The sequence below is a fragment of the Pelophylax lessonae genome (genome assembly GCF_965119305.1).
Source record: "Pelophylax lessonae genome assembly, chromosome: 1".
In the NCBI taxonomy this organism is placed as follows: Eukaryota; Metazoa; Chordata; class Amphibia; order Anura; family Ranidae; genus Pelophylax; species Pelophylax lessonae.
In genome coordinates this window covers 508245673-508271972 of record NC_138768.1, presented here as the reverse complement: position 1 = coordinate 508271972, position 26300 = coordinate 508245673, and the positions used below count along the sequence as shown (strand labels likewise).

General features: G+C 44.7%; 1 protein-coding gene across 1 annotated transcript in view; it reads right to left on the bottom strand.

Annotated features, from left to right (window-relative positions):
* The window catches only part of REX1BD (required for excision 1-B domain containing), a gene marked incomplete at its 5' end in the record, with an annotated part of 78965 nt that overhangs the window by 30980 nt on the left and 21685 nt on the right, over positions 1 to 26300 (bottom strand). The gene's annotated exons all lie outside the window — the stretch shown is intronic.

Here is a 26300-nt window from a genome sequence, read left to right as displayed (position 1 = left end):
TTGTACCCAGGTTGATCGGTCAGCTTGTCAGATTTTTCATGCGATTATTGCCAGCGGCTATATCAATAATCGCTGTGTGTTCTTCCAGCTGGGACAGCTCCTCTTGCCAAGAGAACACAATAGCTCCACGAGAGGAAGCAAGTACTTAACTTATTAATGGGAAACACTTTAAACCATAAATTAAGGAACTAGAATCATGTCTCTCAGTGATCAATTAACAGTGATCAGTGCTAAACAAACTGCACTGTCATTGCGCTGACACTGGCAGGGAAGGGGTTAACATCAGGGGCGCTCAAAAGGTTAAGTGTGGGATGGACTCACTGGATGAACACAGAGATCCTGCTTAGCAGGAACACAAGATCACGACAGAACGGCAATCTGCCTTGTTTACATAGTGTCAGAACCTTCTGTAGCACAGTGTAAAGCTCCGCTTATGAAGTCAATTTATTTTTACAATATTGTCAACACTTGTATTCAGCTGGCAGCTTTCATTCAGATTCCTATTATCATCTAGCGCGGACCTTTTACTTATTTATGTTAAAATATTTATCACTTGTGGAGATAATACTTTTCTCAATCTCATATTGTCCCTTATCAGACTCGAATTGAAGATATTCAAGAGTGGATAGTGTGGTTAAATGATCAAACAAGAAAGATGCTGATGTGGTTTGTTGACTCCTAAGTTTTTTGGAGGATTAGCAGGAGAGCCCTGTTTCGTGAAGACTGAACCAGCTGAGTTGCAGGATGTATTAGGTGATCTGAATTCAGCTGTCACAGAACATTCCGATTGGTTGTCTGAAGCCTCTGGTGAGCTAAAGTTGACTTTCTTGTCAGTTGCCGTGCCCAGTTTTCTTTTTAGTTTCAAAAGTTTTTATTGAGTTTTTAGCAGGCATAACAGGGATAAACAGCCAAGTGAACAAATCACAGTAGTATAAATAGGGTCAAGGCGTAGAGTACACAACAGTAAGAGAAAGCAAATACAAGTATCATTATATCATAGCTTAGTTATACAGGTGAGTGAACATATCCATAACACGTCTGACATCACCCCCTGGGCACCCCAAGGGGAACAAACTGTGCCCTGGGAGGATGACAGGAGATAGTTTTGATGGTCTGTGAACCTGTAGAGGTCTAACAATTGTATAACCATTCCGTATCACAAAATGCCCAGAACGTAGAGCAAGATACATGAGGTCGACCCAGTTATCAAGGTAGAGCACTTGGAGGAGGCAGGGGCTGGAGAGGCAAAACGGTGGGGAGAAGAGATACGAAAAACAGGGACAGGATCGGAGGTAGGGAAGAGCAAGGAGAGCAGAGGGAAAGGGTAGGAAGAACAAGACCGAGAAAGGTCCAGCTAGGTCCAGGTAACGAGATCAGTCTAACATATCAGTCTGGGATCGTGCACTTGGGGTGAGACAGCCAAGCTTCCCACTTCCTCCGGAACGAGGGAGTGGCAAGGTTGACAATCGCAAGTGTTTTCTCCATCATACAATGGTGGTTAAGTGCTAGGATGACTTCATTACAAGAAGGGGGTACAGGAGATTTCCAGTGTGTAGCTATAGCAGTTTTTGCTGCAATAAGCAAATGTATAATAACCGTTCTATGGTGAGGCTGAAATTCATGAATATTAATATGCAGGATGGCTAAAGCCGGAGATGGGGGGACCTTGTGTTATGTCCAATATTAATGTAAATAATTTGTTCCAGAAGGACCATAGTGAGACACAAGACCACATCGTGTGGTACAGAGTACCTATTTCTCCACACTGTCGCCAGCATAGGGAGGGGTGGGAAGGATAGAACTTAGAGAGCTTGAAGGGGGTGAGGTACCAGGAGTGGAGCACCTTCTGGTACTGTTCCCAATGGGTAACACATTTCGTGGCTGCATAGGCGGAGGCAAAGGCTTTCAGCCATGTGGAATCGGAGAATGACGACGACTGGGTACCTTCCCATTTGGTGACTGAAGTAGGTTTAGAGTTTTCTTTTTAAAAAGAACGTAAAGACTTACAATTCCAATGCACATACACCGTGTCATCTTAATAATCTTTGAGATCCCGTATAACCTTGGATCTCTTGTTTTCTTTTTTTTATATTTATAAAGTTTATTGATTACAACCAGGTACAGTTAATTCAAAAAGTCATTAATTAGGTTTTAGCATCATCACATACGCAAATCAACCCCCCCCCCCTTAAGTACCCTAGAGAGAGAAAAAAGAAACCCCTTACTGGTATGCAACCTTTTCTTTTTTTTTTTTTCCTTTCCTTTTAGTAGGCAAAAAGGTCTACCATTAGGATCAAAATAAGAAAAGAGAGAGAAAAAGAGAAGAAAGGAAATAGTAATAAAAGAGAAGAAAAAAAAAAAAAAAAACACCCAAAGAAGGGGACCTATATCCCTAGGCCATATTTGACCCTGCCATCAGACCTTAAGTATGACTATCTGTTCTTTTAATTTAATCATTCCACCATCAGACGAGCCCCCTCTCCGGAAGTGTTAAAGAGATCCCACATCCTCCATTTTTCCGCATGTCCATCTCCCCTATGTTGGTAAGTCACGATCAAATTCTCCATCCTATTAACCTCTTCAACCCTCTGTAGCCAATGGGCAATACGCGGAGGTGTCGTCTGTTTCCACATAGATGGTATACATGCCTGGGCAGCATTCAAAAGAGGACAGAGCAAGGATTTCTTAAAGGCTCCCAATGGAACATCTACCACTTGAAGCAGAAAAAAAGTCGGATCATCCGGGATATTCCATTCCGTGAATCTTACTAATATTCTACGGACCTCCCTCCAGAAAGGTAACAGCATCGGGCATGACCAAAAAATATGTAACAACGTACCTTTCTCGCCTTTACATCTCCAACACCGATCTGATGCCTCATGAAAAAAATGATGGAGACACTCTGGGGTATAATACCAACGTGTCAAGAGCTTAAAATTAGTCTCCTGTGTCTTGGTACAGATCGAGGAATTCAAAGCTAGATGGATCATATTTTGTTTCTGCTGCACAGTAAGCTGGGGTCCAATATCTGTCTCCCACTTCTCAATCCAGGGTAGAGCAACCTGCTCAGGCTGAGGTTGAAGCAAACTGTATGACTGAGAAAGGGTATGAGGAAGCACCGCTTTCTCCAAACACAAAGCTTCAAATGAGGTCAGAGGCCTAGAATAGGCAGCCGGCGTCAGGAGAGAGACAAGGAAATGATGAACTCTAATGGCAGACCAAAACTGAAGTACAAAAGGTCCCCCTTCTGACATTAATTCGGCGACAGTTGGCCATCGGGTCCCTATCAAAAAGTGGGAAGCTCGATAAATCCCTCTATCCCGTAAAGCCGCCAGAGCACGATCCGAAGTTCCCATAGGGAACAACGGATGGCCCAGCACCGGCAGAAGGGGTGAGGGCAAGGAAACAAGATGGTGGCGTTCACCCCAATGTTCAATCACTGTAAGGGTGGCCCCAATTAAAGGATGCCAGCGAACCAGTGGTGGAACATATCGGATGCACCATGGTGCTCCCCGTATTGGGAAGCCACATTGTGCCTGTTCCATCTGGACCCATAGCTTGGAAGTAGCATGTCTGCACCAATCCAAGGCCCTGCAGAGATGGGATCTCTTGGTTTCCATTATTTCTGATTCAATAATTTTTATGTTGGTTTGAAGATCCCTGTTAAAGCATATAAAGGCAGGGAACAAAATTGGTTGGCCGGTTCCTTTAAAGGTGCAATATCTTGATTTACCTCCAACAAAAACTTCTCTTTAGGGTGTACTTTTAATAAACAGAGAAAAGCCGTGATCCTCAGGGTCACGACTGATCTCTGGTGTGTACCGGTTTAGGTAGCTGAGATGAAGAGCAGAGAACATGTTCTTCACTGCTCATCACAGTACATGACCGTTCTGTCACAAAATGCCAGTTTAGAAAAGTGAGATCTGAAGATCTCACAGCCGTTTCTCTGAAATATCTCCATTCCAGATTCTCCAGCTCAGAGGTGGAGAATCAGGGAGAGAAGCTAGTGTGATTAGAGGAAGAAGACTTCTTTCTTCCGATATATCAGCACCAGTGGGTTCAAAATTAAAAAAAAAAAAAATATATATATATATATATATATATATATATATGGTATGTGTGTGTATGTGTGTGTGTAAATATATATATTTACACACACTATATATATATATACACACACACACACACACACACACACACACACACACACACACACACACATATAAACACTGTATGTACTGGTGTGTGTGTATATATATATATAAACACTGTATGTACTGGTATATATATATATATATATATATCTATATATATATATATACACACACACGTACTGGTATGTATATATATATATATATATATATGTATGTGTGTATATATATATATATATATATATATATTAGGGATATATGTATATATAATGTGTGTATATATATATATATATATATATATATACTGTATATGTGTGTGTGTATAGATAGATAGATATTGTGTCAGAACATGTCATTACGAGTGCTTTTAAACTTTGGTTTCACTTTTTAAACTTAGCGGCACTGTAATCTCACAATACAGTGCCTTGCGAAAGTACTCGGCCCCCTTGAACTTTTCAACCTTTTGCCACATTTCAGGCTTCAAACAAAGATATAAAACTGTAATTTTTTGTGAAGAATCAACAACAAGTGGGACACAATCATGAAGTGGAACAAAATTTATTGGATATTTCAAACTTTTTTAACAAATAAAAAGCTGAAAAATTTGGCGTGCAAAATTATTCAGCCCCCTTAAGTTAATACTTTGTAGCGCCACCTTTTGCTGCGATTACAGCTGTAAGTCGCTTGGGGTATGTCTCTATCAGTTTTGCACATCGAGAGACTGAAATTTTTGCCCATTCCTCCTTGCAAAACAGCTCGAGCTCAGTGAGGTTGGATGGAGAGCATTTGTGAACAGCAGTTTTCAGTTCTTTCCACAGATTCTCGATTAGATTAATGTCTGGACTTTGACTTGGCCATTCTAACACCTGGATATGTTTATACATATGGAACCATTCCATTGTAGATTTTGCTTTATGTTTTGGATCATTGTCTTTTTGGAAGACAAATCTCCATCCCAGTCTCAGGTCTTTTGCAGACTCCATCAGGTTTTCTTCCAGAATGGTCCTTTATTTGGCTCCATCCATCTTCCCATCAATTTTAACCATCTTCCCTGTCCCTGCTGAAGAAAAGCAGGCCCAAACCATGATGCTGCCACCACCATGTTTGATAGTGGGGATGGTGTGTTCAGGGTGATGAGCTGTGTTGCTTTTACGCCAAACATAACGTTTTGCATTGTTGCCAAAAAGTTTGATTTCGGTTTCATCTGACCAGAGCACCTTCTTCCACATGTTTGGTGTGTCTCCCAGGTGGCTTGTGGCAAACTTTAAACAACACTTTTTATGGATATCTTTAAGAAATGGCTTTCTTCTTGCCACTCTTCCATAAAGGCCAGATTTGTGCAGTACACAACTGATTGTTGTCCTATGGACAGAGTCTCCCACCTCAGCTGTAGATCTCTGCAGTTCATCCAGAGTGATCATGGGCCTCTTGGCTGCATCTCTGATCAGTCTTCTCCTTGTCTGAGCTGAAAGTTTAGAGGGATGGCCAGGTCTTCGTAGATTTGCAGTGGTCTGATACTCCTTCCATTTCAATATTATCGCTTACACAGTGCTCCTTGGGATGTTTAAATATTGGGAAATCTTTTTGTATCCAAATCCAGCTTTAAACTTCTCCACAACAGTATCTCGGACCTGCCTGGTGTGTCCCTTGTTCTTCATGATGCTCTCTGCGCTTTAAACGGACCTCTGAGCCTATCACAGTGCAGATGCATTTATACAGAGACTTGATTACACACAGGTGGATTCTATTTATCATCATTAGTCATTTAGGTCAACATTGGATCATTCAGAGAGCCTCACTGAACTTCTGGAGAGAGTTTGCTGCACTGAAAGTAAAGGGGCTGAATAATTTTGCACGCCCAATTTTTCAGTTTTTTATTTGTTAACAAAGTTTGAAATATCCAATAAATTTCGTTCCACTTCATGATTGTGTCCCACTTGTTGATTCTTCACAAAAAGTTACAGTTTTATATCTTTATGTTTGAAGCCTGAAATGTGGCAAAAGGTCGCAAAGTTCAAGGGGGCCGAATACTTTCTCAAGGCACTGTATCTCGTGAGATTACAGGCAATCCACCCTGTTATACACGGATCTTGGCCGTTTTCAGAGGAAAAACTTCTCCTCTGATCACCCTTTGAGAAGGGAAGTTCTCCGCCTTCTAAACTGGGTGCCAGAGGAGATAATTTTTCTCTGAGAACTGCCGAGAAGTGAACTGAGTGAAAACTTCTCAGTCTATTAAACGTACACCTTGATGACAGGATGAGTCTCATAAGTTTCAAGGAATACTGTCTAAGTATATCATTCCACTCTACTTGGAATTTGTCAGAATAAATCATCTATGGTGCTTTTTTAATTCTCAGACCTCTGGGTATCATATTTTCATCAATTAATTTCTGTAATTCCATGTGGTCTAACCAAAGTCTCATCTCCTTTCGCATTAATTTCTTCAATCTCTCAATTTGCATGAAGCCTCAGAAGTTGACGCACTCTCATCTTTGGAGAAAACTTGAGATGACTTTATACACCGATCCAGGATGGTAGGATTTGGGTATACAGGGAGTGCAGAATTATTAGGCAAATTAGTATTTTTGAGGAATAATTTTATTATTGAACAACAACCATGTTCTCAATGAACACAAAAAACTCATTAATATCAAAGCTGACTATTTTTGGAAGTAGTTTTTAGTTTGTTTGTAGTTTTAGCTATTTTAGGGGGATATCTGTGTGTGCAGGTGACTATTACTGTGCATAATTATTAGGCAACTTAACAAAAATCAAATATACAGTATACCCATTGCAATTATTTATTTTTACCAGTGAAACCAATATAACATCTCAACATTCACAAATATACATTTCTGACATTCAAAAACAAAACAAAAACAAATCAGTGACCAATATAGCCACCTTTCTTTGCAAGGACACTCAAAAGCCTGCCATCCATGGATTCTGTCAGTGTTTTGATCTGTTCACCATCAACATTGCGTGCAGCAGCAACCACAGCCTCCCAGACACTGTTCAGAGAGGTGTACTTGTAAATCTCACATTTGATGATGGACCACAGGTTCTCAATGGGGTTCAGATCAGGTGAACAAGGAGGCCATGTCATTAGCTTTTCTTCTTTTATACCCTGTCTTGCCAGCCACGCTGTGGAGTACTTGGACGCGTGTGATGGAGCATTGTCCTGCATGAAAATCATGTTTTTCTTGAAGGATGCAGACTTCTTCCTGTACCACTGCTTGAAGAAGGTGTCTTCCAGAAACTGGCAGTAGGACTGGGAGTTGAGCTTGACTCCATCCTCAACCCGAAAAGGCCCCACAAGCTCATCTTTGATGATACCAGCCCAAACCAGTACTCCACCTCCACCTTGCTGGCGTCTGAGTCGGACTGGAGCTCTCTGCCCTTTACCAATCCAGCCAGGGGCCCATCCATCTGGCCCATCAAGACTTATCAGTCCATAAAACCTTTGAAAAATCAGTCTTTTGATATTTCTTGGCCCAGTCTTGACGTTTCAGCTTGTGTGTCTTGTTCAGTGGTGGTCGTCTTTCAGCCTTTCTTACCTTGGCCATGTCTCTGAGTATTGCACACCTTTTGCTTTTGGGCACTCCAGTGATGTTGCAGTTCTGAAATATGGCCAAACTGTGGCAAGTGGCATCTTGGCAGCTACACGCTTGACTTTTCTCAGTTCATGGGCTGTTATTTTGCGCCTTGGTTTTTCCACACGCTTCTTGCAACCCTGTTGACTATTTTGAATGAAATGCTTGATTGTTCGATGATCACGCTTCAGAAGCTTTGCAATTTTAAGAGTGCTGCATCCCTCTGCAAGATATCTCACTATTTTTGACTTTTCTGAGCCTGTCAAGTCCTTCTTTTGACCCATTTTGCCCAAGGAAAGGAAGTTGGCTAATAATTATGCACACCTGATATAGGGTGTTGATGTAATTAGACCACACCCATTCTCATTACAGAGATGCACATCACCTAATATGCTTAATTGGTAGTAGGCTTTCGAGCCTATACAGCTTGGAGTAAGACAACATGCATAAAGAGGATGATGTGGTCAAAATACTAATTTGCCTAATAATTCTGCACTCCCTGTATGGCCCCAGGTCGATTATCCCCCCTGGATGTTTGTATTATGCTGTGTGCTCATATTGCATGAAATATTTGTATGAAGCTGCACTCGAACTCAAAACTTATATCCAAACTCTCTTCAGCTGGAGTGGGTGTAGGAACAAAGTTAGGCTGGCCATACATAATCCAATTTTCTTACAATTTTCTGTCCAATTTTCTTTAAATTTACCTTCAAGTATGTAGTACAAAGGCCTGCCTAATTGGATACAAGTAAGAATGTTGTTTAGCTTTGACCTCATATTATGTGGTTTGTGGTAAATCTATCGGAAAATTGTACAACAAAAATTGAACATGTATGGCCAGCCTAAATGTAGAAACAAAGGAGACTCACCCAAACTCTACCGCAGTATTGAAAGATATACGAGTTGAGTGTCAGTGCTCAGGCTATAACGTCCAACACAAATTCATAAGTTTAAAAAGCCGGCAACCCGAGAGCTTCTTTGTTATGGAACTTTATTTGAGCACTGACAGCAATTGCAACATCATTAAAATGCTAAAGTGTTTTGGCCGAAGCCTTACTTAAAGCATACAAGAACAACAATAAAATCAAACTTATATTGTAATACACACCCGCACTGCATGGGCTAACTGCTTGTTTTGTAGAGGGGTGAACACAGAGTCTATACTCACCTGATCCTTCAAATCTCGGGAAACCGGCACTCCCCCACGTCCAACGGTGGACTGTTCCTGAAGTCTTTGGTGTGATGACGTCAGGAACAGTTCACGACACAAGATCGCTGGAACGTGAGGAGGCAGGAGCCAATGGGGTCATCTTGCTCTGGGAGGATAAGAAGTTTAGGTGAGTATGTCTCGGCTCTTCGAACCCCTAGACAAAATCGAGAAGTTAACCCATGCAGTGTTGTCACAGGAACAAATTTGCCCAGAGTTTTGCTTTAATGCTGATAAATATAAAGTCATGCATGTTATGATAATGAGCACTGGGCACCCAAAAATTGTGTGAGAAGACACAGGGCAGCCTTGTTGTTTGAAATTCATAGGTCAGCAATGAGAGTTTTTAGAACAGGAGACACAGAGGCACCAGTTACCCCTTTCCCGAACATGCACAACTTTTCCAGCAGTACCAAAAAAACCTCTTAGTCCTGACCGATTATTAGCTAAAGCTGTAAACAACTACCTGAATGCTTTAACAGAAGGTCTGGAACAGAACACTGCAATATGGCAGGCGTTGCTTATTTTAAAGAGGAGCTCAAGTCATATTTGTATTTATTAAAAGTCAGCAGTTACAAAAGCTGTAGCGGTTGACTTCTAATAAAACAGACACTCACCTGTCCCAGGAGCAATGTGCTTACCCTAGACATTCTGTCCCCAACACCAACATCTCAACTGTGGACAGGTGATAGCTTGCGGCTTCACAGCCGAGTGCCCAGAGCCCATGGTCCCTCAGTCTTCCAGACCTGTGATGTGTCCCAGAAGACTGCAGGGAGGGGGTGGGGAGGAGAACTTTCGTGGGAGCAGGTTCCTGTCATTACCAGTAAAACTGTAGTGTAAAGAGCTGCGCTAGACAGGTGACAGGTTTGTCACCTCTACATATTTTAACCGCTTCCATACAGAGCAGTTAGACACCCTTCCTGCCCAGACCAATTTTCAGCTTTCAGCACTCTCACACTTTGAATGACAATTGCTCAGTCATGCTACACTATAACCAAACAAAATTTTTATCATTTTTTTCACACAAATAGAGCTTTCTTTTGGTGGTATTTGATCACAACTGGGGTTTTTTTTTTTCGTGATATATGCAAAAAAAGAGCAAAAATTTTGAAAAAAAAACACTTTTTTTTAGTTTCAATTATGAAATTTTGCAAAAAATAAATTTTTCTTCATACATTTGGGCCAAAATGTATACTGCTACATGTCTCTGGTAAAATTAACCCAAATTAGTGTATATTATTTAGTCTGTGTGAAAGTTATTGAGTCTAGAAGCTATGGTACCAATTACTGAAAATTGATCACACCAGATGTACTGACTGCCTATCTCCTTTCTTGAGGCCCTGAAATGTCAGGACAGTACAAATACCGACCAAATGACCCCTTTTTGTAAAGTAGACAGTCCAAGGTATTTAGTAAGAGGCATGGTGAGTTTTTTGAAGTTGTAATTTTTTCCCACAATTCTTGGGAAAATGAAGAAAAAAATTTTTTTTTCTTTTTTTTCCCACAAAGTTGTCAATTTATAAGCTATTTCTAACACATAGCATGTACACAGCAAAAATTACACCCAAAAATACATTCTGCTACTCCTTCCGAGTATGGCGATACCACATGTGTGAGACTTTTACACAGCCTGGCCACAAAAAGAGACTCCACGTCCAAGAAGCACATTCAGGCGTTCTAGGAGCATAAATACACATAAAACTTTCTTACTACCTATCACACTTTTCAAGGCCCTAGAGCACCAATACAATGGAAAAGTCCACAAAATGACCCCATTTTGGAAAGCAAACACTCCAACGTATATTCTATGAGGCATTATGGGTCGTTTGAACATATCATTTTTTTCCACAGGTTTTTGGAAAATGTGGGAAAAAAATGAAAACTTTTTTTTTTTACACAAAGTTGTCAATTTATAGGATATTCCTAACACATAGCATGTACACAGCAAAAATGACACCCCAAAATACATTCTGCCACTCCTCCTGAGTATGGCAATACCACATGTGTGAGACTTTTTCACAGCCTAGCCATATAGAGGGGCCGAACATCCAAGGAGCATCATCATGCATCCTAGCCACTTGCCTAGGCCTATTTTTGACATTTGGTGTTTACAAGCTAAAATCAGTTGTTTTGCTAGAAAACTGCTTAGAACCCCCAAACATTATATATTTTTTTTTAGCAGAGACCCTAGAGAATAAAATGGAGATTATTGCACTATTTTTTATCACACCGTATTTGCGTAGCGGTCTTCCAAACGCAGTTTTTTTGGAAAAAATTCACTTTTTTTAATTAAAAAATAAGAAACCAGTAAAGTTAGCCCAATTTTTTTCCATAATGTGAAAGATAATGTTACGCCGAGTAAATAGATACCCAACATGTCATGTTTCAAAATTGCGCACGCTCACGGAATGGTGACAAACTTTGGTACTTAAAAATCCCCATAGGCGACAATTTAAAAATTTCTACAGGTTGCCATCTTTGAGTTACAGAGGAGGTCTAGGGCTCAAATTATTCCCCTTGTGGTTTGAACACCGTTTACATATGTGGGCGGGGTTTCTGTATGCATTCGCTTCTGCGCGCGAGCTAACGGGGACAGGGCGCTTTAATTTTTTTTTTTTTTTTACTATTTATTTTATTTATTATTTTTTATTTTTACACCGTTTAAAAAAAAAAAAAAAAATTGATCATTTTTATTTCTATTAAAAGAAATGTAAATATTCCTCGTAATAGAAATAGGCACGACAGGACCTCTTTTTTGTGAGATCTGGGGTCAAAAAGTCCTCAGATCTCACAAGTACACTAAAAGATAGAAAAAAAAAAAAAAAAAAAATAATTATAATATAAAATGAAAAAAAAAAAAAAAAGGACCTTTAAACTGGTTGCTAGGCAACAACATTTTCCGTAGCTCCGGTCCTCCAAGACCATAGAGTCAAGTGAGGGCAAGCTTGCCCTCACTCGACATCCTGTCTGTGAGGATTCGGGACCGGATCGTTTTCCCCGCTGCCGGCGGGTCCGGTAAGCGGGGAAAAGGACCGGAACGCGTCGGGAGGGGGGGGGGGCGCCTCTTCCGCCATCCCGGAAGGGTGATCCCACGGCGAATCCGCCGCTGGGACCACCCTTATCGGAAAGCCAACCGTCCACCGTTTAAAAAAATACCAGGGTTATGGCAGCTATCTGCTACCATAACACCGGTATTTAGGTTTAAACGGACGACGTATATAAACCTTTTTGGACTTGGACATGGTGGCTGTATGAAGGGTGACAGGTACTCGGGTACTTTGTTGGGCAGGTGACAGGTACTCTGGTACTGATGAGCAGGTGGCAGGTACTCGGGTACTCCGATAGGCAGGTGACAGGTACTCGGGTACTCTGATGGGCAGGTGACAGGCAGGTGATAGGTACTGATGAGTAGTACTCACTGACTGATAGGTGATAGGTGATACTGTACTGATGGGTACTGATGATCAGTACTGATACGTGATAGGTACTGATGAGTACTGATGAGTAGTGATGGGTACTGATGAGCAGGCGGCAAGTACTTGGGTACTTCAGGCGTCAGGTACTCTGATGAGCAGGTGGAAGGTACTCGGGTACTCTGATGGGTAGGTGACAGGTACTCAGGTACTCTGATGACGGGTACTCCGTTGACAGGTACTCAAAGTACCCGAGTACCTGTCATCAGAGTACCCGAGTACCTGTCATCAGAGTACCCGAGTACCCGTCATCAGAGTACCCGAGTACCTGTCATCAGAGTACCCGAGTACCCGTCATCAGAGTACCCGAGTACCTGTCATCAGAGTACCCGAGTACCTGTCAGAGTACCCGAGTACCCGTCATCAGAGTACCCGAGTACCCGTCATCAGAGTACCCGAGTACCCGTCATCAGAGTACCCGAGTACCCGTCATCAGAGTACTCGAGTACCTGTCATCAGAGTACCCGAGTACCTGTCATCAGAGTACCCGAGTACCCGTCATCAGAGTACCCGAGTACCCGTCATCAGAGTACCCGAGTACCCGTCATCAGAGTACCCGAGTACCCGTCATCAGAGTACCCGAGTACCTGTCATCAGAGTATCCGTCATCAGAGTACCCGAGTACCTGTCATCAGAGTACCCGAATACCTGTCACCAGCCCATCAGAGTACCCGAGTACCTGTCATCTGAGTACCTGATGACAGGTACTCGGGTACTTTGATGGGCTAGTGACAGGTGCTCTTTATTGGGGGGGGGGGGGCAATCAGTGTGGTTGGGGTGCACTGTAGTTGGTAACTAGCTGTTACCACACTCTCCTCCTCACACAGGATCAGTGTGTGAGGAGGAGAACACGGTGACAGCTAGTTACCGTGTTCTCTGTTGACATTTGTGACCGGCTGTGATTGGACACAGCCGGTCACGTGGTAAGGAGCCAATTTCATTGGCTCTTTACCTAGATCGGGGATCGACTCTGTCCGAGGGACGAGCCTCGTCCCCGATCGCTGCTCTGCGCGCCCCCGGGGGCGCGCATTGCAGAGAGAACGAGCGGCTCGTGCTGGAGCCGCTCATGTGATCGGCTGTGATTGACACAGCCGATCACGTGGTAAACAGCCAATTTCTATTGGCTGTTTACCTTGATCAGTGATGGGCTATGTCCGAGGGACGAGCCTCATCCCTGATCGCGCCGCTGCGCGCCGCCGGGGGCGCGCAGTAGCAGCTAGAACGGGCCGACGTCATATGACGGCGGCCCGGATCTAGACAACCACCTTGCCGACGTCATTTTACATGACTCGGTAAGGAAGTGGTTAAACCTACAGACAGAAATTCTTATATCCGGTCAATAGTTGCTATCATGGCTCTTGGTTAGGATCAGTTCCCAAGGGCCAATATATAAGGCTCAACCGTAATTGTACTGAGCCAAGTGAATTCTTTATACAAGCTGAAGTCTTGAGCAAGAGATTTGTAGAGAAGGGTTATTCCCTGGAATCATTAAAGTCAACCTTGGGCCAGGTGACTCAGATGGATAGGGCTGACTGAGAAACCCCTTGGTTAGAGGAACCCCACCTCCCCTGTAGATCCCTTTATCACCTATTTTTCCATACAGCATCGTAATATTAAACACCTTATACAGAAACATTGGCACATTTTGGGCAATGATAGGGTGCTTAATACGGTTCTGCCTAGCAAGCCCCAGGTGATTTTTAGTGGTGTCCCTTCTCTGAGGGATAGGTTGGCCCTGAAGGTCCTTGATCCCCTTACAAAGCGACCTAGCTTCTTTCAAAACTTGACCAGATACTATCAATGCAGGAAGTCTCAAGTGTGTTCATCAATAGTTGTGGAACCAGGAGGACAACTGGTTTTACTTCTATCAGCACTTCAACAGAATTTTAAATAAGACCATTTGTCACATGTTCTACGGTCAGAGTGGTATACCTACTGCAGTGCCCTTGTGGGCTACAGTATGTGGGTAGGACCAAACGTCCACTTCAGGTTCGACTCAACAAGCGTATCAATAATATTAGGAAGGAGTTCAAAAACCATTCTGTATCCAAGCATTATAGAGACCCTACCAACACCATAATTTGGGGATAGATAAGTTCAGTCCCCATTGGCAGGGCAGTTCCCTTGTTAGGGAGATCTCAAAATTGGAGATGTCCTGGATTTATAAGATAAAATCCTATGCCCTTTCGGTTTGAACGTTGATGTGAATGTTAATGCTTTTATTAATAATTCTTGAGCTCAAATATTTTTTGGGCAATAGCAGTGACCATTTTTTGTAAATTAATTGTGACATTATTTGGTCCCAATTTGTGTATTTGTTCTATTTCATGTAATTTATATACATTTATTGTTCTTGTGAACTTGATTTGAGTCTTGGGCAACTGCGTCCTTTCCCCTCCTTTAATTTGTTTTTTTCCTCCTTAGTATTAGGTTTATCTATTTATTAATATTAGTCAGTTTAATTTAATTATGACTAATTCTTAAAATTCATTGTTAGGATTCATGTGGTATTTCAATTCTGACCACTTTAACAATTGCAATGTCGGGTTTGTTTACATAATGTATGTTAGGTTTTTTTAAATTTTTAATTTGGTGGGGTGGTCCATATACCTGCAAGGTTGATATCTTTTGACCCTTCCCTTTTTGTTTCATTTAATTTCATATCAAGCTCGGCGAGGCCAGTCCGGAGCCATATGAATGACCGGAATCCCTTCCTCCTCGATCCTGCGAAGAAGTCTTGGCAGCTACTTGAGAGGAGAAAATGCATACATCAGCTGATACTGACCCCACGGGGCCACCAGCACGACTGTGGCGTCTGCCAGAGGGTCCCAGGAGCGGGCCACAAACCTTTGCACTTTTCTGTTGATCCAAGATGCCAACAGATCTACATCTGGAGTGCCCAAACAAAGGCACAACTACTGGATCACCTCTGGATGGAGAGACCATTCCCCTTGATCCAAGGTCTGTCGACTGAGGAAATCAGCCTGACAATTTTACACTGCTGGAATGTGAACAGCGGAGAGAGCTGGAACAAAGCATTCTGCCCATCGGAGGATGCCGGCCACTTCCAAGGCCGCAAGAACACCTTTGGTGACTTGGTGACTGACATAAGCCACGGCCGTGGCATTGTCAGATTGAATACGCACCGGACAACATTGATGGTACTCGGTCCAGTGGACTAGGCAAAGTCTAAGCGCTCTCAGCTCCAGTACATTTATTGGTAACCTGGATTCTTCCAGGGACCAGACTCCTTGAGCAGAAAACCTCCAGAGAACCCCAATTGTGCAATATATAGGAAGGAAGGATTTTCCTTGTTTGAGCGTCGGGGACTGAAGCCACCATATCAGGGACTCCCTGGTCACCTGGCTCAGCTGGATCTGATTGTCCAGGGAATTTGGATTCTTATTCCATTTGAGAAGGATTTCCCTCTGGAGGATTCTCGTGTGGAATTGAGCGAAGGGGACCGCCTCGAAGGACGACACCATCAGTCCCAGAACTCTCATACAGGTCCAAAGGGACGACCATTTGCTGGACAGCAACAGCTGAATATCAGTCTGGAGTTTTTCGAGAGGAAGAAACACCCTGGCTGAGGACAAGTCCAAAGTCAGGCGCAGATAGTCAAGTCTCATGGAAGGGACCAGGGACGACTTCTGAAGGTTCAGAATCCACCTGAACTCCTCCAGAGTTCTCATGGTGATCCCCAAATTTGTCACCAGCACCATGGTAGACTCTGTACAGAGAAGCAAATCATCCAGGTAACCCAGGACCCATATCCCCCGCTGCGGTAACAGCGCCAGGACCAGAGCCAATACCTATGTGAAGACCCGAGGAGCAGAGGCGAGACCAAAGGTTAACGCCACAAACTGATAATGATCCTCTCCCACAGCAAAGCGCAGAAACTCTGGATGTCCTACACATATTGGGATGTGAAGGTAGGAAACTTTGAGGTCTATGGAGGCCAGGAAATCCCCCTGATGCAGGGAAGCCACCACCGTGCGAATGGATTCCATCTTTAAGTTTTGAACTTGCACGAAGCAATTCAGTGCCTTCAGGTCCAGGATTGGACACACCTTGCCTTCCTTCCTGGGGACCGTAAATAGGTTTGAATAAAAGTCCTGAAAACGTTCCTCACACGGAACAGGAACTATTACCCCCTGTTGTATCAGGTCCTGTACCGCCCCAAAGAGAGCCTGTAGGCGATCTGGGGACAGTCTGACATTGGAAGGGAAGAACCTTCCTGGTGGGAAACTCGATCTTGTACCCGGACCTTATGACCTCGTTAAACCATTTGTCTTGTATCCGGGATAGCCACAGGTCCAGGAACCGGCAAAGACTTCCCCCCACCTAAGATACAGGTAAATGCGCACCTTCAGGCCGAAGGGACCTTGTCCTCAGGTCTGGAGAAACTTGATTTTTGTTTGCCAGACCAGGGTTGCTTGTAACCACCCGAGGGGGTTTTGAAGGACTTTGCCTTATCGACTGACCCTGAGGGAAGAAAAAAACTTCTTATGTGCCGAAAAGGAGGGACCCCGTCTGCGATGTGAGTCCTTACCCTAGTTAGCCTGCGGGAGAAAAGTACTCTTACCCCCTGTGAGACCTTTGATAATGTCATCCAAGGTAGCCCCAAACAGGCGATCTCCTTGAAAAGGCAGATCAGTCAAGGCCTTCTTTGAGGTCTGATCTGCAGATCAACATTTTAGTCAAAGTTTATGCCAGAGGACCACTGCCAAAACCGACAGTCGGTCCAAAATGGGAGCAGCATCCAGCGCGGCATCTCAGGAGGAAGATGTTTCCCCTCCAGGTCATGGTGTAGCAACTTAGCCCATTCAGTCAATGTTTGCGAGACAAGGGGAACCGTAAACACCGGTTCAAGTGCAGACCCCAATAGGGAGTACATATTGTGGGCCACAGACTCCGCCTTTCTATCAGCTGGATCCTTAAAGGACGGGAAATCCTCCAATGGGATCATAGAAGCTTTATTCAGTCTTGAGACCGGAGAGTCCACCATAGGTGGCACAGTCCACTTCTTTATAAAAGGGACTCCTCCAAGGGGGTAGCGTCTAGCAATCCATTTAGGCACCTCAGGGGAACGCTTTGGGCGGTCCCATTCTTTTTTGAGCATGTTGTCAAAATACGCAGGAAAGGGAAAAACCTTTGCCGCTCTGGATGGCTTGTGAGTGTCAAATGTAACCTGCGTCGCAGTCGCAGCTGCGTCCTCCATTTTTAGGGTCTCCTGCACAGATACAACCAGTGCGTCCACCAGTGCCTTTTCTTGTGCGGTGGCGAAAGTAAAGCTTGTCATCATCACTGTCAGAGGAGACAGGGCGCGAGGTTTTAGACACGGCAGGGAGACCCACGTCTGCGGTTGCTGAATCAGACTCAGAATCTGACACATCAGATGAGGCAGGGGTAGGCAGAGGGCGATTTTTTGGCACCTCGCCCCTTAAAGGCAGCACCGCCGAAACAATTTCAGCACCGCCGAAAATGCAACTATGGACAGCTGGGATCCGGAGGGCCCTGGGACCTCTTTGAGGGGGTCAGGTGGGGACACATGTTCTGCAGGGTCCATGTTACACCAGGGGAATCAGTCAGCAAAAAATTAAGAAAAACATTTTTTTTTCTTCAAAACGTCCCACCGCGCTACAGCGCCCCCAAGAGGTCAGGCAGAGCACACTGAAGACCCCCAGTAGAGAGAGAGAGAGAGAGACCCCCCAGACTCACCACCCTACACCAAAGATGCCCCAGGAGGCCCAGAATGTCTGCACAGCATGTGTCTGCAGCGATCTGGATCCAGAAAGAAAGATCTGAGGATCAGCACTAGGGAATAGGGAGGGACTCCACCAAGAAAAAACTCCTCCAAGAACTCTCGAAACATGGCCGCCAGTGATTCCTATTAGAAATCCACCGCAAAATGGCTACTGGGTGTACCAATATGGCCGCTGAATCTTGCAGAGCACTTTGGCTACAAGAAAATGGTAGCCACGTGCGGCCTGCGGAGCTACTGAGGACTGTTGTGGGGACCCCACAGCCTCCTGGATGGGATCGAAAGGAAGGGGGCCCTGGGAGTGACAAGTAAAATTCCCCCCGCGCGATCGATCATTCGTTCGTCGTCGCCGGTGCACCCCCACCCACGGCCTGACGCTCAGTCCCAGCCACAGGGAATAGTTATAAACCGTCCCACAGCCCCAGTAGTGGGGGGGGGCAGGTAGGTAGGGGGTGTGTGACAGGACAGAGGGGACCATCCTAGGGAGCATCCACCCCAAAATCCACCAGGGGAAGAGGGGGGAACATTTACTCACCATACCAGGAACAGGCGGGCGCCATCTCTTGACAGAACCCCTCTCCGCCGAAGTGGGGGGCTGTCGGCCAATAGGAATGCTGCGACTCAGGCCTAGACCAGGTCGTATGCGACCTGGCAAGACTTTTAACTTGCGGGGCCAGTCCCCATCCAGTGGGACTATGTCACGGCTGACCCAGCGCAGAGCTGGGGTATGCGCGCGCTCGCTGGCTGGCTGGGGTGACCACTGGATCTATAAATCCAGCCCGTCGACCAGATCCGGCTTAGTTGCTTGTAGATCTCACAGGGAAAAAATCCGGAGAAAAAGCTAACTAGAAGAAAAACTTTTTCCAGGACCAGAGATCCCAGCAAGGAACCAGGTCCTTACTCCTGACTAGGCAGATTAAAAGTGACTTCCTATAGCAGGGAGAGAGGGTATACCCCCGTGGACTGCCCATAGGCATAGCCAGAACTTTTCTTTGCCTAGTGTCCTACTCCTGTAGGGGGCAGTATAACCCTACTGATATGAAGATCAGAGACTGCGTCCATCAATGAACAATAGAGAAAATACAAATATACATCTGGAAAAGCTACTCCCTCCATTTTCGGTCGCTGTAGCGTTGTTAGTTCTAACTTACATCTTCCATTAGCCCATATGAATCTTGTAAAGTGGGAGTTCAATTTTTGAAATATTGATTTAGGTATTATTACTGGTGAATGTGAAAATACATATAAACAGTAATGTTATTTTTTTAATCAAATGTATTCTTTTTACTACCGCCAATGGCATTTTCGACCATATCCCCTTCACATGTTTGTGTGTTCCTGTGTAAGGGAGAGAGAGACGGAGAGACTGTTACAGACATTCCACCTTCTTAACCACCCCTAAAAAGATTGTGCCTGACTGTGAAGCAGGAGAGTTTTGAACATAAAAGAAATCAGTAATACACTGTTAAAAACCTGATATTCAGATGTGGGCGATGGTTTTGTAAGGCAAAAGGAAAAGTTTAATTATGTTGCAGAAATAAAATCATAGAACTGATTGTAAAAAGAGCAGCTAATAGTTTTGATGATGTGGTATGGGTATTTAAGTTTTTTTTTCTCTGATTAAGTTGAATATGAAACAATAGCGAAAAATACTAGAGTTTGATTAATAGTATTGTTGTATTACATTTGGGATGGTTTACTTATTTTTAAATGATTTGGGAGGTGGAAGAAAACCCAAACATTTACACTAAAAATGTGATTGTATATCTTTCCGTATTGTCCCTTCGTGGGTGTTTTTAGCTTAAATATAGCAGCATCTACTTTGGTATATTATGCCATAATAATTGTAGTGGCCTGTAAGGCTATCACGTACCTGGTCCTGAAGCTGAAATGCTGAGAGATCTCTCCTTGCAGCTGAGTGCTCGGTGTCCCTGAAGGTCGTAACAGGGAGCACGAAGCTCAAAGTAGCAGGAATTGCCAGCTGTGCCCCAGATGAGGGTTGGTGGTAGGGAGATCTCTCTGCAGGTGAACACCAGAGGAGGTGAGCACTAGGACCCAGGATGGTGCAGACTGCACACGGTTGGAAGTAGTTTGTAATGGGAAGTGCAGCAGGCAGGATCAACAGGTAAGTACTGAAGGCAGGTAAAGCAGGCTGGGTACAGCAGATGGGCACCAAGGCGGATCACAGCAAAAGGCACAGCAGAAGGCGTAGTCGGGGACAGAAGCCGAGGTCAGTAAACCAGTGGTCAGCAGATCAGATAGCAGAGTCGTGGTTAAGCAAGCCGTTGTCATACACAGGGCAGATGACAAGAGAATGACAAGATAAAGGCCAGAGGGTGCTGCGATTGGACATCCAATTTGTGCGCCAGCGCGCACATGTCTTCGCCCTAGCGAACGTGCCTTTGCAATACGTGTGCGCGTATTAATGCGGGCGCGGCCATGTTGAGAACTGGCTAATGTGCCAGGTCTGTGAGCGACTATTCTCCGGCTAGTTCCCTGACAGTGCCACCCCCCCCCCCTTATGGGCAGCATCCGGATGCCCAAACGTGACACCCTCTCAGGGTTTCTGTTTAAGAATTCTTGCAGTAACCTGGGGGCATGAATATTTTCCTTGGGCTCCCATGAATTTTTTTCAGGTGGGTATCCCTTCCACCTAACAAGATACTGAATATGTCTTCCTCGCTTTCTGCAGTCCAGTATTGCTTCCACCTCAAATTTGGTTTCCTTGCCAATAGTAACTGGAGGTGGTGGTGGGTCCTCCCTTCCTGGGAAACGATCTGGAACAGCAGGTTTAAGAAGAGACACATGGAAGACTGGGAGGATTTTGTAAGATTGGGGAAGAGAAAGTTCGAAAGCCACAGGATTGTTCATTCTTTTAATTCCAAAAGGTCCGATGAACCTTGGTCCCAGCTTACAAGAAGGACAGGGGAGTTTTAGGTTGGCCGTAGACAGCCAGACTCTGTCACCAACCTTGAAGGCCGGGTTCTTTCTTCTCTTCTTATCATAATTCCTTTTATAGTCTTCCTGGGCCTTTTGTATTGCCTCCTGCAGTGTCTGGTAATTCGTAGAGATGGAGGTTAACCTATCTTGTACTGCGGGCACAGCAGTTTCTGGCAGAGAATCTGGGAAAAAGCATGGATGAAAGCCATAGTTAGCCCAGAATGGGATTTGGTTGGTGGCCGCGTGCACTGAGTTATTGTAGGCAAATTCAGCACAGGGGAGCAGAGATACCCAGTTGTCCTGTAAAAAGGTGAGGAAACAATGAAGATACTGCTCTAAGGTCTGGTTGGTCCTCTCTGTCTGACTATTGCTTTGTGGGTGGTAGGCTGAGGACAAGCAAACATCAATATTTAAAGCTTTGCAAAGGGTTCTCCAGAATTTGGAGGCGTGAATTGCACGCCTCTGTCTGATACAATGCTTCTGGGCAGGCCGTGAAGTCTCACTACTTCTTTAATAAAAGCCAGAGCCATGTCTGTGGCCGAAGGCGTACCCACCATAGGCACAAAATGTGACAACTTAGATAATCGATCAGTGACTACAAAGATAGATGTGAATCCCTCAGCAGGAGGCAGGTCCACTATAAAGTCCACTGACAACATCTTCCAGGCCAAATCAGGAACTGGTAACAGCCTTAGCAGGCCCCAGGCTCTAGTGTTACTTCCCTTATTGCGAAGGCACGTAGTACAGGAGCCAACATAATCCTTACAGTCTTGACTCAGGCCTAGCCACCAAAAAGATAATTGAATGAGCTCAATGGTCTTGTGTACCCCGAAATGACCCACCAATTGATGGTCATGACATGCCTTCAGGACTAGGGTCCTTGCTTCTTGTGGAATGAAAATTTTGTCATTTTGCCAGAAAAAATTGTCTTGTTTTTTCAAGGAACCTTCAGACTCAGGATACTGAGTGGAAGCTTGCTGGATGGCTGATTTTAAATCAGGTTGCAACAGCAAAAAATTTGTGGTGAAAGGATGGTACTGGAGGAAGCCAATTCAGGGGTCTCTGGAAACATTTGTGAAAGTGCATCGACCTTGCCGTTTTCTGACCCTGGCCGGTAGGTGATATGAAAATTAATTGGGAGAAGAACAAAGCCCACCGTGCTTGCCGAGGCCTAAGGCGTTTAGCAGTCCTGAGATATTCCAGGTTCTTGTGATCGGTAAATATCATCACTGGATGGGCAGCTCCTTCCGAAAGATATCGCCATTCTTCTAAGACTGTTTTGATAGCCAGTAGCTTCCGATCACCGACATCGTAATTTCTTTATGCTTGACTCAGCTTCCGAGAAGAAAAAGCTACCGGATGGAGCAAGGCTTTAGGCCCCATACGCTGTGACAAGATTCCCCCAGTGGCGACCTCTGAGGCATCCACCTCCAAGACTCAAGGCAGAGCAGGGTCTGGGTGCCCAAGTATTGGAGCGGAGGTGAAAAGAACTTTCAGTTAATTGAAGACCGCCTGGGCCTCCTGGGACCACTGGAATCTGGAGTGTTGACGTGTGAGCTGGGTAATGGGAGCAATATTGGATGAGAACCCTTTAATGATAATGAATCTCCTGTACAAGTTGGCGAACCCCACAGATCTTTAGATCCCCTTTTTATCCACTGGAGCAGGCCATTCCAGGACAGAAGACACCTTTTGAGGGTCCATAGCAATACCATCAGTCGATATGATCAATCCTAGGAACTGGATGGTTTGTCTTTCGAATTCGCATTTCTCTGCCTTGGCGTAGAGTTCATGTTTCCTGAGGGTAGACAAGACATTCTTTATGTGCACATGGTGCAATTCGAGAGATGCAGAGAAGATGAGAATATCATCGAGATAGACTATAAAGGAAGTTATCCAGAAATTCTCTAAAGATGTCATTTACGAGGTGTTGGAAAGTGGCTGGGGCATTGCAAAGTCCGAAAGGCATCACAAGGTATGCAAAATGTCTGAAACCGGTTCGGAAGGCCATTTTCCACTCGTCTCCTTCTCTAATTCGGACTAAGTTGTAGGCACCTCGTAGATCCAGTTTAGTGAAAACTTGAGCCGCCAAAATCTTTGAAATAGTTCTGGTATGAGAGGGTAGCGGTTCTTGATGGTAATTTTGTTTAATTCCCTGTTATCTACACAAGGTCTGAGTGTATGATTCTTCTTTTGAACAAAGAGGATTCCTGCTCCTGCAGGGGAAGAGGATGGATGGATAAATCCTTTTTCCAGACTCTCGTTTATGTAGAGTCATAGAGCCTCCAGCTCTATTTCTGATAATGGGAAAATCCGACCAAAAGGAATTTCTGAACCTGGAAGTAGCTCAATAGGACAATCATAGGAGCGATGAGGTGGCAACACATCGGCCTTCTTCTTATCGAACACATCCAGGAAGCCATGATAGCTGGTAGGCACATACTGACCGATATCTGAGACTGCCTGAACAGTCAGGCAGCTGCGAGAGTCCAATAGTTCAGGAGCAAAACAGTGCTGCTGGCAGTAGACTGAAGAGAACATGATCTCCCCTTTAGACCAGTCAATTTTGGGATTATGGGCTCGCAACCAGGCAATGCCCAATATTATCAGAAACATGGGGGAGTAGAGGACATCGAAACATAGGAACTCTTGATGTCCAGAGTCAGTAATCGTTCGAATTGGTTCAGTTTCTTGGGTAACGGGCCCCGACTTGGGAATGGTGCCATCTTCCAGGTGAACAGTAAGACTCAGTCTTTTAGGTCTAAGTGGAATCCATAATTTCTTAGCTAATGTAAGATCCAGGAAACTGCAGGCACCTGAATCAACTATGGCTCGGAATTTGACTTCCCCTTCTACCACTTGCAGTGAGACAGGCAAGATGATATGAGCGGGAGAGGATCCAGGGACCGAGGCATATGTGGGACGAGAGGACAGGAACTTACTGGGTCTCACAGGGCAGTTTGGAAGAAAATGTCCAGTACCGCCACAGTATAGACAAAAGGTTGGCTTGCCGCTAGCGGATCCTCTCTTCAGGGGTCAGGGAAGGCCGCACCAGGCCGAATTGCATGGGTGTAGTGGTGGTTACTGAAGATTTGTAAGATTGAGTCCATTCAGACCACCGCTCCCGTAATCGGCGGTCAAGTTGTACAGTCAAATGTATAAGGCGTTAAAGGGTAGTGGGAGCTTCCACCTGGGCCAGCTCATCTTTGAGTGCCTCGGACAGAATAAGTCGGAACTGGTACTTGAGTGCGGCTTTATTTCAGTCTGTATCTGCTGGCCATTTGCGGAATTCAACCGTATAGTCCTTTACAGGCCGGTTTCCTTGCTGGAGTGTGTGCAAGGCCGCCTCGGCCGAAGCCATTCGCTGGGGGTCATCATAGACCTGTGACATGGCTCCAAAAAAGGCTGAAAATGAGTCTAGGACCGGGTTACTTTGTTCCAAAGGATGGTGGGCCCAGGATTGAGGTTTTTCTGTGAGCAAGGAGATGATGAAACAGAATTTGACAGTTTCAAGGGATAAAGTCCGTGGCTGTAGAGTTAGGTGTAACTGACAAGCATTTTTAAACGATCTGAATTTTCTTCGGTCCCCGGAGAAACGTTCGGGTATGGGGACTCTTGGTTCAGGTGGGGGTACCACTACCATGGGTGTGACAGTGGTGCATTCAAAAACAGCAGAAGCTGGAGCAGAGACCACATGTGCAGTGTTCTGGTAAGCAGAAGAGGAAGTAGAGGGTATGCTGTGCAGGCGACCTTCTAGTTGCATATAGCCTTCTTGTAGATTCTGTACGGCTTGTGTGAGGGCTGTAACTTGTTGGCACAAAGCCTCTAGCAGGGATGCACCTCTGTCGGCTTCAGACATCTTATGGCTGACTGGTACGGTCACGTACCTGTTCCTGTAGCCGAAATGCTGAGAGGGCTCTCCTTGCAGCTGAGTGCTCGGTGTCCCTGAAGGTGGTAACAGGAAGCATGAAGCCCAAGGTAGCAGGGATTGCTAGCTGTGCCCCAGATGAGGGTTGGTGGTAGGGAGATCTCTCTGCAGGTGAACACCAGAGGAGGTGAGCACTAGGACCCAGGAGCGCTGAGGATTGTGCAGACTGCACACGGCTGGAAGTGAATGTGCAACAGGCAGGATCAACAGGTAAGTACTGAAGGCAGATTCTGCAGGCTGGGTACAGCAGATGGGCACCAGGGCGGATCACAGCAGACAAGGCACAGCAGAAGGCGTAGTCGGGGACAGAAGCATAGGTCAGTAAAACCAGTGGTCAGCAGATCAGATAGAGTCATGGTTAGGCAAGCCGGGGCATACACATGGGGCAGATGGCAAGAGAAGATCCGTGAACAATCCGAGGTCAGAGCTGGGAGCGAGACAAGAGGAATCCAAGAGCAGGCCGGGTTGACAACAGATGATCAGAAGCAGCAGCAAACACAGGAAAAGGAAGCAGGAAGCTGAAGACCAGTCAGCTATGTTCATGTGCCACAGACATTCTTTTAAAGGCCAGAGAGAGGGTGCTGGGTTTAAAATCCATTTTGTGTGTGCCAGCGCGCACACATCTTTGCCCTAGTGAACGTGCCTTTGCAATACGTGTGCGTGTATTCATGCGGGCACGGCCATGTTGAGAATTGGCTAATGTGGCTCCCAGGTCTGTGAGCGACTATTCTCCGGCTAGTTCCCTGACAAAGGCAGAGCCACTGTTGGAGTGTGCATAAATAAAACAGAATCCACAGGATGTATACAGTACAGGAATTGAAAGGGTTACACTAAAGTTAAATGTTTAACTTGGGTTTTACATACAAATGGTATCTGCTTTGAAGTACATTTTTCTACAAGAATGACAGTTGAATTCAAGCAAATCATGTCATTCTTTATTGAAAAGGTAATTCTATGTCCACTCATAATTATTGGTTTCAATCAAAGATAATCATGGTTACAGCAATTGTTGCAAATTTTAAAGCAAGTCCTTAAAAATATGGTGCTGTAAAAATTGATATATACATTTTTATATCTGACACTCAGAGATCCTTTGGCCACCTTGTTTGATATACTTGATTACATTGTCTTGGTAAACTATTATAACATGAGATAGGTTCCCAATTTTGGTTTTCCACAATCCTTCCCGATTGCTTGGGTTTGAGACTGGCACATACAGTATGAGGGCAAATATGTGGATGGGT